The sequence below is a fragment of the Patagioenas fasciata genome, chromosome 21, assembly GCF_037038585.1.
Source record: "Patagioenas fasciata isolate bPatFas1 chromosome 21, bPatFas1.hap1, whole genome shotgun sequence".
In the NCBI taxonomy this organism is placed as follows: Eukaryota; Metazoa; Chordata; class Aves; order Columbiformes; family Columbidae; genus Patagioenas; species Patagioenas fasciata.
In genome coordinates this window covers 9515028-9530481 of record NC_092540.1, presented here as the reverse complement: position 1 = coordinate 9530481, position 15454 = coordinate 9515028, and the positions used below count along the sequence as shown (strand labels likewise).

Here is a 15454-nt window from a genome sequence, read left to right as displayed (position 1 = left end):
AGCAGGGGCTGATCTGTAAGGGAACAGGTCACCTCTTGCTAGGCTGTGGTGAAGATTGCCTTGCTGGTCTTTGACAACATGAAACAACATTTTCAGGAATGGTTACTGCAGAAAATATCTGCCTTGAAAGCTCAGGGAGGAGTGCCACTATTTCATTTAAACCATCGCAGGCCAGAAACCACCGGACAGTCACCTGTAAAATGTCCCTCCTGCTGTTCGGTGTCACCGCTGCCCTCGATCTGCAGCCACTGCTGCAGCCAGTCTGCACAGTTCAGGCTGTACCCTGCACGTCCCTCTGCCACTTTGATTTAGGCTCCCTAATTACAATTAGAAAGAAATTAACCTGGCATTGGAGCAAAGCAGGGGGTCGGGAAGGGTCCATGGCGGGGCCAGGGGAGGTGGGTGGCAGCTCATCTGCTGCTGTGGATGATTCATGGTAATGTCTTCCCTCACCTCCCCCACACCTCCCCAACCCGCCGCACACGTAAATCGAAGCTGCCTTTATGTATCAGTCACAACCCAACATTTCCACTCCAGATTTTCTGTAATCTTCCAGCAAGTTTGAAATGTTCCTCAGGAGTAAGCAGGATCAACAGCTTGGCAAACGCTGGTGTGCTACAGAGATCGGGCAGCCATACTGAGTGGAAAAACTGACGTTAAGGCTGCTGTGCGTGCTATCAGCAATGAAAACCTGGGGATGGGACATTTTTTGGGGTCCCAGTGCACACCACAGTGCAGGAGGGACATCTCTTCCATCACTGGTCCAGCCAACTCCCAAAAACTGCCTGCCCCACTTAGGAACTGGTAAGCGTTGGTATTAATGGGCATTAAAATTATTCTTAGGGCAATATGATCAAGTAGGCTTATGCTATATTTCCCATTTGAAGATCAAAGAGCTAAAACATCCTGTGTATCCTTTCAACAACAAACTGTCATGTGGCTGTAGGCAGCAGACAAGCACCTGGGCTCTCAGACCTGCACATGAAGAACCAGTCACCCTGCTGCTGCTCGGGAAATTCATTAAAAATACCCGTCTTTATCTACATATTTCAGACATGAAATGACATTTACCGTCTTTCCATTCTCTTGTTGCTGGGTTAATGATGCCAAAGAGCTCATCATTGGTGACTGCCTTGGGGTTGAGGTCTGTCCAGACAGGACGTCGCTTCATTATCTGGTAAGTCCTGTTCAGGGATCTCATCACCTGAGACTTGCCCGTGCCCGCGTTACCCACCACGCAGACAGAGTGCCGGACCGTCAGCAACTCCTCCAGCTGCACCACCTGAGAAAAACACTCCCAAATTTTAGACAAAGATGCCAAACTGAAGTTCAGGTCTATAAAATAGGTCCCACTGGGCCACCTCTTTAGAAAGACGTGACCCTGAGACACAAGCAGATTTGACAATTGAGTTTGGTCCAGCCACTCTAATCACAATGGGTGAAATCCTCAGCCTGCAGATAAACTTTCAGCGCTGTTTATACTTGACAACCACCACCTGATGAGGCCCTGCTCTCCAGGGGCTACACTTTCATGAGCCTACAAAAGTTGGCCCCTTTGGAAGCCCAGAGACTGATCCAGTGCTGACTTCAGGAGCAGGTGCAACTGCCTCAGACCCAGCACAGCTGACTGCCCTCCAGCGAGATCTGCCTGCAAGGACAATGCTGTGCAGAGCTCTCTTTGTAGAAGCAAAGCTGTTTGAGAAAACCCAAATGATTTGATAGCGATGTGGGTGTAGCAGAAGATCTCTTGGTCTTACTTTGAGCACAAAGTTGTCCTCAGCCTGCAGCCGGAGGTCCAGCACAGCCTGCCTCACAAACGACTCAAAATTCAGGTCACGCTTCCGAGGCACATCCAGTGCAGGGAATAGATCCCCAATCAGCCCCATAACCACCGGCACATCATCCGTCACAATCTTGGGGATGTTGAAGTCACGAAGAGAGCGCATCAGAACCTGGTCTTCGGGTCGCTCTGGGTCATCTCGCTTGAGGGAGCCAGCAACAACTAGCACTGACTTAATGGCACGCAAGCCCCAGTCGTAGTGATCCTACACCAGAGGAAGAAAAAAAAAGAGGCATGAGTTTATGCTTAGACAGTACCATGTAGGGTGAAGAACCACCATTCCCAAACTGCCAGACTAGTAAGCAATGAAAATACATCTAAATCTGTTATTTGCATTGTGGCCAGAGACCTTCTCCAGCCTGAGTGACCTGGTTTCCATCTCAGTAGGTGAGATTCCCGTCAGGGACAGTATTAAAGAGTCAAATAATTCAGCTGTTCAGACCATCACATGGGCTCACAGTTGGCAGTAAGACAGCAGCAGGATTTGCACTCCAGAGACCAAAGCAATTTGTTTCACCTAAATCATAAAGCACCTATAGCAAGGCCAGCCAGCCCCCTGCATCTGCAGGAGCCACCAAGGTGAAAGGCTTGTGAGTCCATTATGAGGCCCCAAAGACCCAAGTTTCTCCACCCTGCCCATCACAAGATGACAAGCCTGTTTGGTCTCAGAGGAGGTCCAGGAATAAGGGGTCAGTAAAGACATTGCTGAAAAAGTACCACAAAACGGCATGAGAAGAACTCTCAAGCCAACAAACAACTGTTCATATTTCTGTCCTGTTAACACCCTCCAGAGCACAGCTCGACAGCTGACTGCTCTGTGTGGGAGGCCATGGCTTCCACCAGGCCCCTCAAGGCACAGCACCAAGTTTCTGCGACAGAGCATATCCCACCCAGCCTCATGCTGGCACAGCCAAGATCAGGTTTGTATCATCAGGAATCCTGATTCAGGTCTCCTCTGGACCCAGCTTCGATCTACACAAATAATGACAAGGAAAAATCTGATTTGCTTTGCACTGACAGTAACTCTAACAAGACCTGGAACCAGCCTAAGGCTGAACTCAGAGAGGGACACCATAAACCCTTTGCAGGCAGGAGAATCAATAGGAAGAGACTGGAAAGCAAAAGGTCACTGAATACTACCCCAAACATGGTGTCATTTAAACTCACTGAAAGGTCTCCCATTAATGCAGCTGGTCAAATGCTTTTGTCCCTGCAGATGCTCCAGTAAAGCAGTCTGAAAATTTTATTGCTCCGATGATCACCAACCCTCTCCTCCCCCAGCAGCCAGTGCAAATGCAGTCATTAAATAAAAGCTGTGAAACGTTAGCCATGGAGCTGAGCAGCACAGTGCCATGTTTCTGCTGATTTTGGAGATTCATCATACCACTCAGCCACAGAATCAGGCTCACCTGCTTGGACAGGAGCTCTTTGCAGAGTTGGTAGAGAGTAATGAACTTCCTGGCTAACACCCGGGCCTCGATGAATCCCTCAGCCACCAACATCATTTCACAGATCAGCTCAAAGTCTGGCACAACCATCGCACACGGCCTAAAATGACAGGTGAGGAGGCATTGCAGAACAAGTATTTCTTGACCACAGGTCTTACAGGCAGCGCATTTGCAGCTTCATCTTCTAGGCCTTCTTTTACGAGCCAGGTCACCCTCTGCCTTCCCCACGACAAGGGACAGAGCTCCTTTGCCCTGCCTGTGCGTGCCCAGACCCAGGCCTGTTGTGCAAGGCTTAAACTACCTGCGAATGCCCTGTGCAAGTGAATTCCCCAAGGACATGAGGTCGAGCCTGGATGTTCCAAAAGACAGTTTCTGCCAGGTCACAAACCCTGACCTGGACTCACCTGAAGAGAGCTTTTAAATTCTCAGGTATCTCTGTTCGCCCTGCGTAACCAGGGTTCATGGTGATGAAAATGCCTACTGATGGTACTAAGTTGATGTCTTCTCCAAGAAAATGGAAGGATTTCTTCTTCTCCCGTATTGCATCCTGCACGCTCTTCACCTAGAAATCAAGACAGTACTATAGTATCAGCGTTCACTTATGAAAAACACATCAGACAACGGTGCTTCCTTCGTTACTCTTGGCCTCGTGACAAATGGGGCTAATCACTGTTTTATTTTTTACCGGCAGCATAAAGCTTTATACACTGTTTGGAGTACATCAGCATGGCAATATCAATTTCCCATCTCAGTCAAACTCTGGCAAAGCAGAAAAAAGAGCTGAAGAGAGTGGAAAGTCAAAATGCAAAGGAGTTGCAAGACTTCACACCTTTGCTCCATGAGACAATGATGAACGTGGGTCAGGAAGAGCAACTCAGGAGCGGGAAATGTCCCCAGCACTGCCTGCATTCACCTTGGCTTTTGACATCACCTGTGGGACACTGCTCAGCACATCTCACAGCAAAAACACCACCAAAGGCTCCACCATCTCTGAACCAGCCAGCCCAGCAGAGGTCTGATGTGTGAGAGAGACACAGGGCAGTACAGGTATCCACAACACAGCCAACACCCAAACGCACTCCCCAAAGTCTATCACAATATGGGCCCATTATTCCCTTTACCCATCTCACCTCTCCCCACACAGCGTTGCTCTTCAGGACATCCCAAAACCCTCCTGTGCCTGCTCCGTTCCCTGACCAGGCCCAGAGAAGGGGTAGCACCTCCCAATAAGCTTGGCCTCAGCTCAGTTGTAAACTGACCACTTGATATCACTTTTAAAGATTTTGGGACATCAGATGTTTGATTTAAAACCAAAACCAGAAGGCAGAAGCTGTAAAACCTCTCCTAACACCTTCACTCACTAATATTATATTGTTTTTTATATTTGCCTGATTGCAGCTTTGTTCTGCTCATTCCTCTCCTTCCGAAGAGTTCACCTCTCTGCAAACAGCACCTCAGCGAGGGGCAAATCTCTCTCTATTCACCGCTCTAACCTCACTACTGTTTGCCATCTCAAAGTAAAGCAATTAATCGAATTTTTCCCTGTAAGGAACCATATCGACATCAGCTGCATGAGTAAGACAGCCAATTAAACATCGCCATGGTAACACTCCTAACAGCAGCCAGGAGACACCATGACGGAATGACGGCCGTGCCGCTTTCTTCAGCTGCCACGCTCCAGCCAGGAGCGAGGGAACCATCAGCAGTTGAGTCATTCCTGGGCTTCTTTTGTTCAGCTTCCCTTTTTATTTCAAGATCCTCAAAGACTTTTTTTCAATGACAACTTTAAACTAGGACCTGACGGAAGAGAAATTGAGAGGGAATGATACATAAACTCTTGTACCTGCCTGGGGCTTCTCTGGGATGCCACATAAGGTACCAATTATGAGTGAAACAGATGAGAAGAATGAGGAGTTCATGGAGGGGTTAAGAACAATGTCTTTGACCGAAACATTTACAGAAGTGTAGAAACTTCTGAGCTTTATATCTTTCTATAACACTGAGCCCAAAAGGGAGTCCAGGAACAATTCAGCACCTCAATCAGATATTAGGATCCTAAAACACGCACTCAGCTGACAGTTGGATCCTGAAGAACTTGGGCACTTTGGCACCTCAGTTTTCTGCACTGAAGCCCCCCAAGGCTTCCCCTGTATAAAATAATGCCAGGTTTCCTCATGGGCTGGTAAGAGGAGGGGAAGGAGGACGCGAAGTGACAGATTATATATATAAGCACGAGAGCACAGGACTTTCTGGCACGATGGGGAGGCCAGTCTCCCTTCCAGCCCTTCTCCAGGGATGCTGCTGCGCTTCACACGAGACTCACCAACACAATGCACTGAGCAGCTGAACTACAGAGGAGATGAGAAACCATTCGCCAGGGGAAACACCCATGCCCAGCTGGGCACCGCTCCAATAGCTCTGTCCCAGGTTTAATCCCACGGTGTCAGGGTACCCTGGGCAAGCGCGTCAGCAAGGGCCGCAGATCTGCCCCAGATTCCAGCTCCCGAGTGTCACCAGCTGACACTGGCTTTTGGGAGCACCACGGGGCTGCACACATTCCTCCAAGGAATGGTGCCAGTTGGCCAGGAATACCTTCCAAAGCCACTTGGCAGAGCTGTCGTTACAGACACCAGAACTAAATCCACAGCCATACAGTTTTGGAGACAGGTTAAGAAAATTAATCCTGAATGTATTCCCATTTCCTGAGTATGACACACAACCTGTGCCTGACCAGGGGTGATAAGGAACCCCCAGAAGTCCAGCGGATCTGCCCCAAACACCCCTCTTCCCCTCTGTGAAAATTATTCCCTACATTGCAGACTGAGCAGCCGCAAGTCAAGGCAGCTTCTCTGTCTTGAAACGATGTGCTGCAATTATCTCACAGCAGATTAATGACACGAGTGCTTTCCTGAGGAGGAACAGGTACAGAGCCATGGTGCGTAGTGGTCTGGGAAAAGATGCTACAAAGAATTGTCTTGGCACAAATGCTGTAACTGGGGCAAGAAAAGTGACAAATATCTTTGCAGCACGTAACTGCGACATCTTGGCAGTGCTGTGATATTCATGTGATTAATCTTGAGATCTAATCCCACACCTGCCTATACACAGAACTGAAACCGGCAATATGCAATTGCCATTTTTACCCTTGCTCCAAAGACTGCAGAATGGCTCTGCTCTGTTTGTATTTATTTATGAGGGTTTCTCCACTCACCTGTACAGCAACCACAGAAAGGACCTCAACTGAGATCCTGTTAAATTCATCAAAACAGCCCCAGGCTCCCGTCTGGGAAAGGCCTTTGTAAATATTCCCACAAGACTGGAAAAACAGAACAAAAACAAAGATTACAGGAGTGAAATCATAAATGGAATCAACTCCAGCAAAAAATTGATTTTATTTCCCAGCCTGTTTATTTATAGCAATTTACAGTCTATTGTGGGTATTTAGAAAAGTGCATGGAAACAGCAGGCACAACTCAATTATAATATTTATAGCTCTGCGCAGCTTGCCACTTTATCTGCTAATTGCACTTTCTCGATATATCTGTGCACCAGTTTCATTTAAAGGTCACTTGTGCTGAATTACTGATGGTCCCGTTTCCTGGGAGAGCCCATAAGCTAAATGAAATATGATCCGAGGCTACCAAAATCACTGTACCGTGCCAGACTGGCAGAGAGCAAGACTCAGCCTAATGATTCAGTGCTCTGTAGCGGCTGAAGGTTCACTATGTTTTGGGTTTATTCTGGGAGAGGATCCTGAGAAAACCAGGACAGGTCCCTCCCCGTGCCAGGGGCTGCCAGGTCGCGAGCACGCCGAGAAGAAACGACCAGGGTCCAACTATCAGCACAGCCTTGGTCTCAACTGAACAGACCAACATTTTTGAAGAATTACACATGAAATCTAACTCCAGAAAGGAAGGGAAATGCATAATGAGGCAGAGAAGATAGTTCGGGTCTCTGCCTCCTGAAGAACCTTGTGCAAATCTTAGAGAAGGAACGGGAGGAGAAGGAAAAGGCATTCAGCTTAAAGGAGTGTAGCAGGGATTTGGAGAGAGGTGATCACAGAATCCCAGCCTGGTGGGGCTGAAGGGACCTCTGCAGATCCCCCAGTCCAAGCCCTGCTCACGCAGGGTCACAGAGCAGATCACACAGGTGGGTCCAGGCGGGTTTCAATGTCTCAGAGAAGGAGACTCCACACCCGCTCTGGGCAGCCTGGGCCAGGCTCTGGCACCTCCCAGCAAACAAGTTTCTGCTCATGTTCAGATGGAGCCTCCTGTGTTTCAGTCTGTGCCCGTTGCCCCTCACCCTGGCGTTGGGCACCACTGAACAGAGTCTGGTCCATCCTCTGACACCCACCCTGAGATATTGATCCATTGATCAGATCCCTCTCAGCTTCTCTTCTCCAGCTCAACAGCCCCAGAGCTCTCAGTCTCTCCTCACAAGAAAGAAGCTCCAGACCCCTCAGCATCTTTGTAGCCCACTGCTGGACTCTGTGCAGTTATTCCTTCTTAAACTGGGGAGCCCAGAACTGGACACAACTCCAGATGTGGCATCACCAGGGCAGAGCAGAGCGGAAGGAACAACCTCCCTTGACCTGCTGGTCATACCTCTCCTAATGCACCCCAGGTACCATTGGATTACTCTCATCCTTCAGGTTTGCTCGGGCCCTGAGCATCCCCAGCCCCATGTGACCGCACTGCAGCCGAGGTGGGAGCCGTACCTTGTAGTCCATCTGCTCGGAGCAGTTAAACACGTACACCATGATGCCCAGGGCTCGCCCCAAATCTTTCGTAGTCTCCGTCTTGCCAGTGCCCGCAGGGCCTGCAGGTGCTCCGCTCATGGTCAGGTGCAGTGACTGGGTCAGGGTGATGTAACATCTTTCACAGTGAATGATGAATGAAAAAAGGAAATATGTCCAATAGGTCAACTGTGGGCTGCAGGGCAATAGCACTAGAGCATTGCACTCAGCAGAGCCTCTCCTCTGAAAAGCTGTACGTGAGCAGGGGTCATGTCTGAGCTGAAAGCCTTCTTGGCATTAATTACCACCTCTGCTCAGCTCTGTTTTCTCCAAGAGATACTCATCTTCCACCAAGGTCTGCCCAAACCTCTTCATGTCCAGCTTGTGTTCTCTCTGGATCCTCATACAACTCATGGATATTGGGCACATCTCAGGCAGTATGAGAAAAGGACAGCTTTTCTGGAAGACCTGTCACTGACAGAAACCTGCTCAGGTGGCCTATGAGTGAACCCAACTCAAAGCTGCAGCAAGTCCCAAAGTTTCTCCATCATGTTGATGATGGACACTGGGGTGGTGTCCACATGTGAGTATCTATACTACCTGTATAAGCCACAGAGGTGTAGTCAATATAGCCAACAAAACCTGATGATACCTGGGGGCTTGACGCAGCTGACTAACACAGGTGACTAGAGCCACCTGAGATGCTCTTGGTTGCTGAAATGTCACATAGGGTGGAGAGATATGACAAGGGGTCCATAGGAGACTTTTACACTTCTGGATTGGCAGCTGGAAGCCAGGTGGGACAACACAGAGTATCTCAAGTAACCCTAGGTGTCCCCACTGAGGCAACCAGGTAGATGTCTGCTTCAAGATGGGATGAAAGCTCTCTAGACTCACCAGCTTTATGGACTGTGGACATCTTGTGCACAGGAAGACACCCACAAGTGTTTTAATGTGTGAGCTGAATCCCACCCAGGGATCTGATGTACAAATTCCCCAGAGGGTACCACCAAAAACCAGATAAGAGTTAGAGCTCGACCACTGGAGTGCTGGGACATGGAGACAGAACAAGAGGGATACAGGTGTCTGAACTAAATCCATCTTTGGTTGGCATCTCTCTCTCTACCTGTGTGGCAAAGCCCAGCTATGACATTGTGTCCCAGGGACTTACCTGTCGGTCAGCGGAGTGATCACAAGCCGAGGGGTATTGCCAAGGTATTCATAGGAGTACAGGAACTGGGCGTCACAGATGTTGGCAAAGCAGTGCCGTTCCTCATCTGACCATCTGTGCCGGAGCTGTGACAGCCAAATGAAGGCCTGGGCATTGCCCACCTGCAACACACCCACAAACACCATCACAGGAAGGCCGGGGATGCCAGACACATGCAGCTCGGGGGCCAAAATAGCGACTGCTATAAAATTTTCATGGGGGACGACTGGTCCTCACTGCAAGGCAGGTGTGGTGAGGAAGGCCGCCTCCTTGCAATGCGGTGAGAAATGTCACCTCCCCATCTCCCATCAGTAAAGGGGAGGAACCAAATTAGTGACCACATTGGTGGGAGAGGAAAAAATTAATGGCCAAGAGAAAGAGCCTTACAAAAAGACTCCTGAATAGATTTAAGAAGCAGCAAGTCATGAAGAAGGTCTCATAACGCAACCAGAGTGAGAGAAGGAGCAGAGGCCATCTAGACAAGGAAGAGGTTGCAGACAGCACCAAGGAAACAGACTGGGGACAGGTGGACAAAGACAGGCATGGCCAGCGCTCTCTGCACAACCAGCAGGCAGGTCCAGATGCATCACTTCACCCCAGGCTGGACCGAGGCACCACTGAGCCCAGCTGAGCCTTGAAGACAGAAACCCTGTGAGCAGCCTGGCTGCCTCTGAGATGACACAGATGAGGGAAGAGCCACAACCCAATACATTCAGGGCATCTTCCCACCCACCTGCAAGGCTAAACACTTGGCATGGTGTCAGGGACAGGGGAGTAGTGTGGGAGAGGTGTTGCAGGAGAAGGGAGTCCCACATAAGTCCCTGTGGCCCCACACCAGACAAAGGACGCTACAAAGAACAAAGCTTGAATGCTTTTTCTTACTTTCTAAAGTCAAAACTGAGACTGAGTCCAGCAGCCTCCCAACACACCACCATCATCCACCAGCACATGTCTTGGCACCAGGACGCAGGGCCGCGCTCTCACTCCTGGTGTGAATCTGCAGCAACTACAAGTTGGTGTTGCAGGGCCATGACACAGCACAGCTCTGCAGGCTTACAGGGGCTTTCTGCACACTTACTACAAACATTGTAGAAATAAATTTAGTCATACGTCTCCCACTGAGACCGGCAGTGATCTGAATGGCCAGTGGTTGGGCCCCCTGAAGCCCCCTCTCCAGCACCCACAGAACTGTGCTGAACTGCCAACACCAACCTTCTGTGCTATCATCTTTGCCACCACGTCCCGAGCATGCACGTCGATGGTGCAAATGGTCATGATTTTCTGTCTGTCGCCCTTGGAGAGCTGCCCGATCAGCATGGTAACGAGGGTGTTCAGCTGGGTCACTTGCTTCTTGTGCTATTCCTTCATCGCATTCTCGTAGCCTTCCTCCACCCTGGCAAAGGCAATCCCAACCTCGGTTGTCCACCAGATCTGGGTGCAGCAAAGCGCCACCTAGGGAAATAGGCTGGTTCAGTATCAGGGAAAATACCAAAGCTTCCTTATGTTCAAGAGTGTCGGATCCACAGGGAGATCAAGGATGAAACATCCGTGACATGAAATTAAGTATTTTTTCATACAGCAGTCACAGCAGACAGTACAACAAGGATCTGCTCCATGACATTCATTTAAAACACCATATCAGTGATAGACACATTTAGCAGCTAGTTATAAGTAAATCAGCACCTTTCACATGCCTGACACAGCAGAGGAGGAAGAGTTGGAGACCACGAGGTTGTCAGAGGTGCATCTGAGGGGCTCTTCACTCTTATCAGGCCTCACCACTTTGCCTTCCTGCTGCACCTCTCACTGCTCTGGCTGTACAGACTGCACTGCCCAAGCCCCTGGGCTCTGTCACCCAACCAAGAGCCCCAACCAGAGCATGGAGCTCAGCCTGAAAACTCCATCAGGAGACCGCCAGGATAAAGGACAACTCATCCTCCCTCTCTCCTGGACAGCAAGGTGGAGGCCAGAAACATGCCTGTCCACAGCTGCTGAAAGAAGGGAAGGGCAGGACTGATGGGGAACCCAAGAGCTACCTTTCCACGAGCCAGCCTGAGTGGTGATAAGAAGCAGTGGCAGATACCTGGGCAGGATAGTCAAAGAGCCATTGTTCCCTTGGTTTTTCCTCATAAGCCATGACGGCTTCTGTCATCTCATCTCTCACAGTAGCCCTCATGCTGTCTAGTACATGACTGAGCCAGACTTCAACCTGGAAAAGAGATTAAATCCCAGTAACACATTTGCTCTTCTTAAGTGCCTTTGGTAATTAGTGAAGATAGGAAATGAGGCAAGCATCTCAGTTCTCTTTAGACTGGACATGAGGGAAAGGTTCTTCACCCAGAGGTGCTGGACACTGAGCAGGCTCCCAGGGAGGTGTCACAGCCCCAACCTGACAGTGTTCAAGGAGTGACTGGGCAACGTCCTCAGACACACGGGGTGACCTGTGGGGTTGTCACTGCAGGGACAGGACTTGGACTCCATGATCCTGGTGGGTCCCTTCCAGCTCAGGACATTCTATGAGTTAACCAAACCTCACAGCCTCCTTCAGACTGGGTAGATTTGGCTAATTCTGGTACTGTAGGATTAGCATCTACTTCCGGACACCAAGAACAGAAGACAGATTTTTTCCTTGAACTCTAGCTACAGGAGGAACCAAAATGAACTCCGTCAATGAATAATTTGGTCAGGTGTGTTCCACCTCCAGGCCATGACAGAATCCCTGGTGGGATGTGGGCAGTCTGCCAGCAGCAGAAGAAAGATGCTGCCAAACTTGGGAACACAATTCCTGCTGAATTTCATATTTCACAGGCAAAGCCCTCAACAAGAAGACAGACTGAACGCAGCAAGCTCCATTGCTGGGGAGCTCAGTAGCCGGTATTACGTACTTTAGCTTCCTGTAATAGACCGTGCAGAAAGGAGAGACTACCAGGATAGATAAGCTGAGCAGTAGCTTGATTCTTACATTTCATACTTTCACTCGTGGTATGAAATAATGAAGACTTGAGAAACAGGTAAAAGGCCTTCTCCTGCCAAACACACCCGTGCAGAGGTACTATGGAATAGCTTAGTCTCTTTTCAGTCTGCATCCCCTCCCTCACCGAGGATATTTGTAGCAAGCTTTAAGACCAACCTTCAAAAGGTCTTAGAAAAAATCAAATTAAAAACCTAGTCAGAAAAACGGCACAGCTCTTTCTCTCACAGTGGACTGCGACATCCACGTCCCCCCTTAGTGAGGACCTATCCAGAGTGACACGAAAGGTTGTGGTGTAAGGAGGTACTAAATCACCACCTCTTCCAGCTTTTCTCATGCACCAGGGGAGAGCAGTGAAGCTCTGTGACGTCTTGGCAAGGGATCTCACACGAGGGGCAGGGGAGCAGACTCCACCGGACAGTTTTGATAGACAAGGACTTCCCTCTCACCTGCCCACTGCAGTCACAGGGCTCGCTGAAGCTGACGTACTCCTCCTCTCTACTGTACATTCCCAGGCCAACCCTGGTTGGCTTTTGCTCAGAGTCCAGCTGGAATTTCATCCTGGCCAAGCTGTCAAAGAGTTTGGAAAGATGACGTTGCACCTGCAAAACGGGTTGTGTAAATAAAGCAACCGAGATAGGACGAGCGGAATGAAGATCACTATACATGTCACAAGCAAAATCATGTTAACAAAATATCTTGGATATTTAGGTAGCACCGCATCTTCTCAAATGTGGCCAACATACTGCCAACAAAAGCCTCTTGCTGTCTCTTGTAATACTTCCACCTATTTCTACGTAATTTAGAAAACAGACATGCCTTAATAAATCATGTTTCTCCATTGGGAAATCTTCCATACAGAGCAAAAGCATAGAAAACATTGAAACACCTCATGACTCCTACCCCAAATTTCCCTACATGTAGTGATGAGAAGTCTGTAGCCATTTCTCCACCTCATCCTATTCTCAGCACAACGTGGAGTTTTCTTCACTATGAACTTTCCTGTTTTTCCACTACTAGAAACTGATTTTGTGCTAGTGAAATATCCTAAATTCTCTTTCATGGAGAAGAAAGATCTTTATTTCTGCCTAAGACCTATGATAAACAGCCCAGACCTCCTATAGAACAACCATGTTCACCAAAAGCACTCTTCCAGAAGGAAAAGAATAATTCAGTTCTTTCCTGTTCACCTCCATCTGAGTCTGCAAAGCCAACAGGGAGATGCTGTGGGCTCTCAACATCAGCATCTGCCTGCTGGGAGCTGAGCAGGTCACCAGCACTTCTTCCAGACCACTGCGTAACACACAACTGCATCACTGCGCGCCCCACGCCAATGAAGGTGAGATTCTCCTAGGAGTGACGTCCCCACAGAAAGGGGAAGCTCCCAAAGCAGTCCCAGACAGGAGCTGCCTCTCTCAATTACAGCAGAGAGGTAGAAAAACTCCCATAGGGGAGATGAGAAATGAGGGAAAGGGACCTGGGGGTCCTGGGGACAGCAGGGTGACCACGAGCCAGCACTGGGCCCTTGTGGCCAGGAAGGCCAATGGTACCTGGGGTGGGTTAGAAGGGGGTGGTCAGTAGGTCAGAGAGGTTCTCCTGCCCCTCTGCTCTGCCCTGGGGAGACCACACCTGGAATATTGTGTCCAGTTGTGGCCCCTCAGCTCCAGAAGGACAGGGAACTGCTGGAGAGAGTCCAGCGCAGCCACCAAGATGCTGAAGGGAGTGGAGCATCTCCCGTGTGAGGAAAGGCTGAGGGAGCTGGGGCTCTGGAGCTGGACAAGAGGAGACTGAGGGGGGACTCATTCATGTTTACAGATATCTAAAGGGGGAGTGTCAGGAGAATGGAGCCAGGCTCTCCTCGGTGACAACCAGTGATAGGACAAGGGGGAATGGGTTCAAACTGGAACACAGGAGGTTTCACTTAAATTTGAGAAGAAACTTGTTCCTGGTGAGGGTGTCAGAGCCTGGCCCAGGCTGCCCATGGGGGTTGTGGAGTCTCCTTCTGTGCAGACATTCAAACCCGCCTGGACACCTTCCTGTGGAACCTCAGCTGGGTGTTCCTGCTCCATGGGGGATTGCACTGGATGAGCTTTCCAGGTCCCTTCCAACCCTGACATTCTGGGATTCTGCGTGAGATGCCCAATGCTCTGATGCTTTCAGAGAAGGAAGGGTGGAGGTGGATTTGTCCATCTAATTCTGACTCACTGACTCACAAAGAACTACAACCCTCCCTCTCATGAGCTGTGCTGCAAGTGGACGCAGCTTCTCACACACATACAAGCAGGGCCAAACCCTGGGAGGTGCTAAGTGACTCTGAGAAGCACAGGGCACTCAGCATCCCCCCAGATCACAGAATCATTTTGGGTGGAAGAAACCCTCAGGATCAAGTCCAGCCATACCCTAGCTCTGGCACTAATCCATGTCCCTAAGAACCTCGTCTAAATGTCTTTTAAACCCCTCCAGGGATGGTGACTCCAGCACTGCCCTGGGCAGCCTGTTCCCATGCCCCACAGCCCTTTCTGGGAAGAATTTTTTTACAATATCCAATCTGAACCTCCCCTGGCACAACTTGAGGCCATTAAGCGTATCTTGAGGCCATAAGCTTATCTCTTTTCAAACCGTAAGTAAACCGTAGAAACTTTTTCTTACATGTAGAAGCTTCTGGTCACAAATCCCCAGCTGCCCCTTCCCAGACCCTGTCCAGTCTGGAGGGTTCGGACACAACCCCAGCACTCGCTGCGATCCTGCTGCCAGAGCCCGAACGCACCTGAATCTGCACGAGTTCAGCACCCAGTTCACGAGGATAATGTCATTGTGTATTTAATCCTCCTTTAGGAATCATCAGACTTTGAAACTACATTGGGAAGGCTGAGAGTGTATCTATGTATGATACTGCTTGACATTTACTTTGATTTTACTGCAAATACTTTTGAATAACAGAAAACACCAGGAATTTCTTCTTACTCAACAGAGCATTTCAACACAGTATCTTTGCTTCCTGTGTTTTTTTTTTCCTCTTCATTTTAAATATCAATCAACTATGTATTTATGATACTCTGTGGGCTGAAATCACCCAGCAGCAGACACAGATAGAAGCAGCGTTAAAGGTTAGAGGTAAACAACAGCATTTCCAAATACACATGCAAACCTGCTCCATTCCTGTGCTCACACCAATACTGAAAATGGTGGAAAGCCTGAAGAAAGTGAAAATACTCGCTACCAAAAGACAGAATTAGGACTTTGTTCATCA

The 15454-nt window shown here is 49.2% G+C and overlaps 1 pseudogene; it reads right to left on the bottom strand.

The window, feature by feature from the left end:
* Positions 1-15454, bottom strand: part of LOC136111015 (dynein axonemal heavy chain 9-like) — a 69785-nt pseudogene that overhangs the window by 13742 nt on the left and 40589 nt on the right.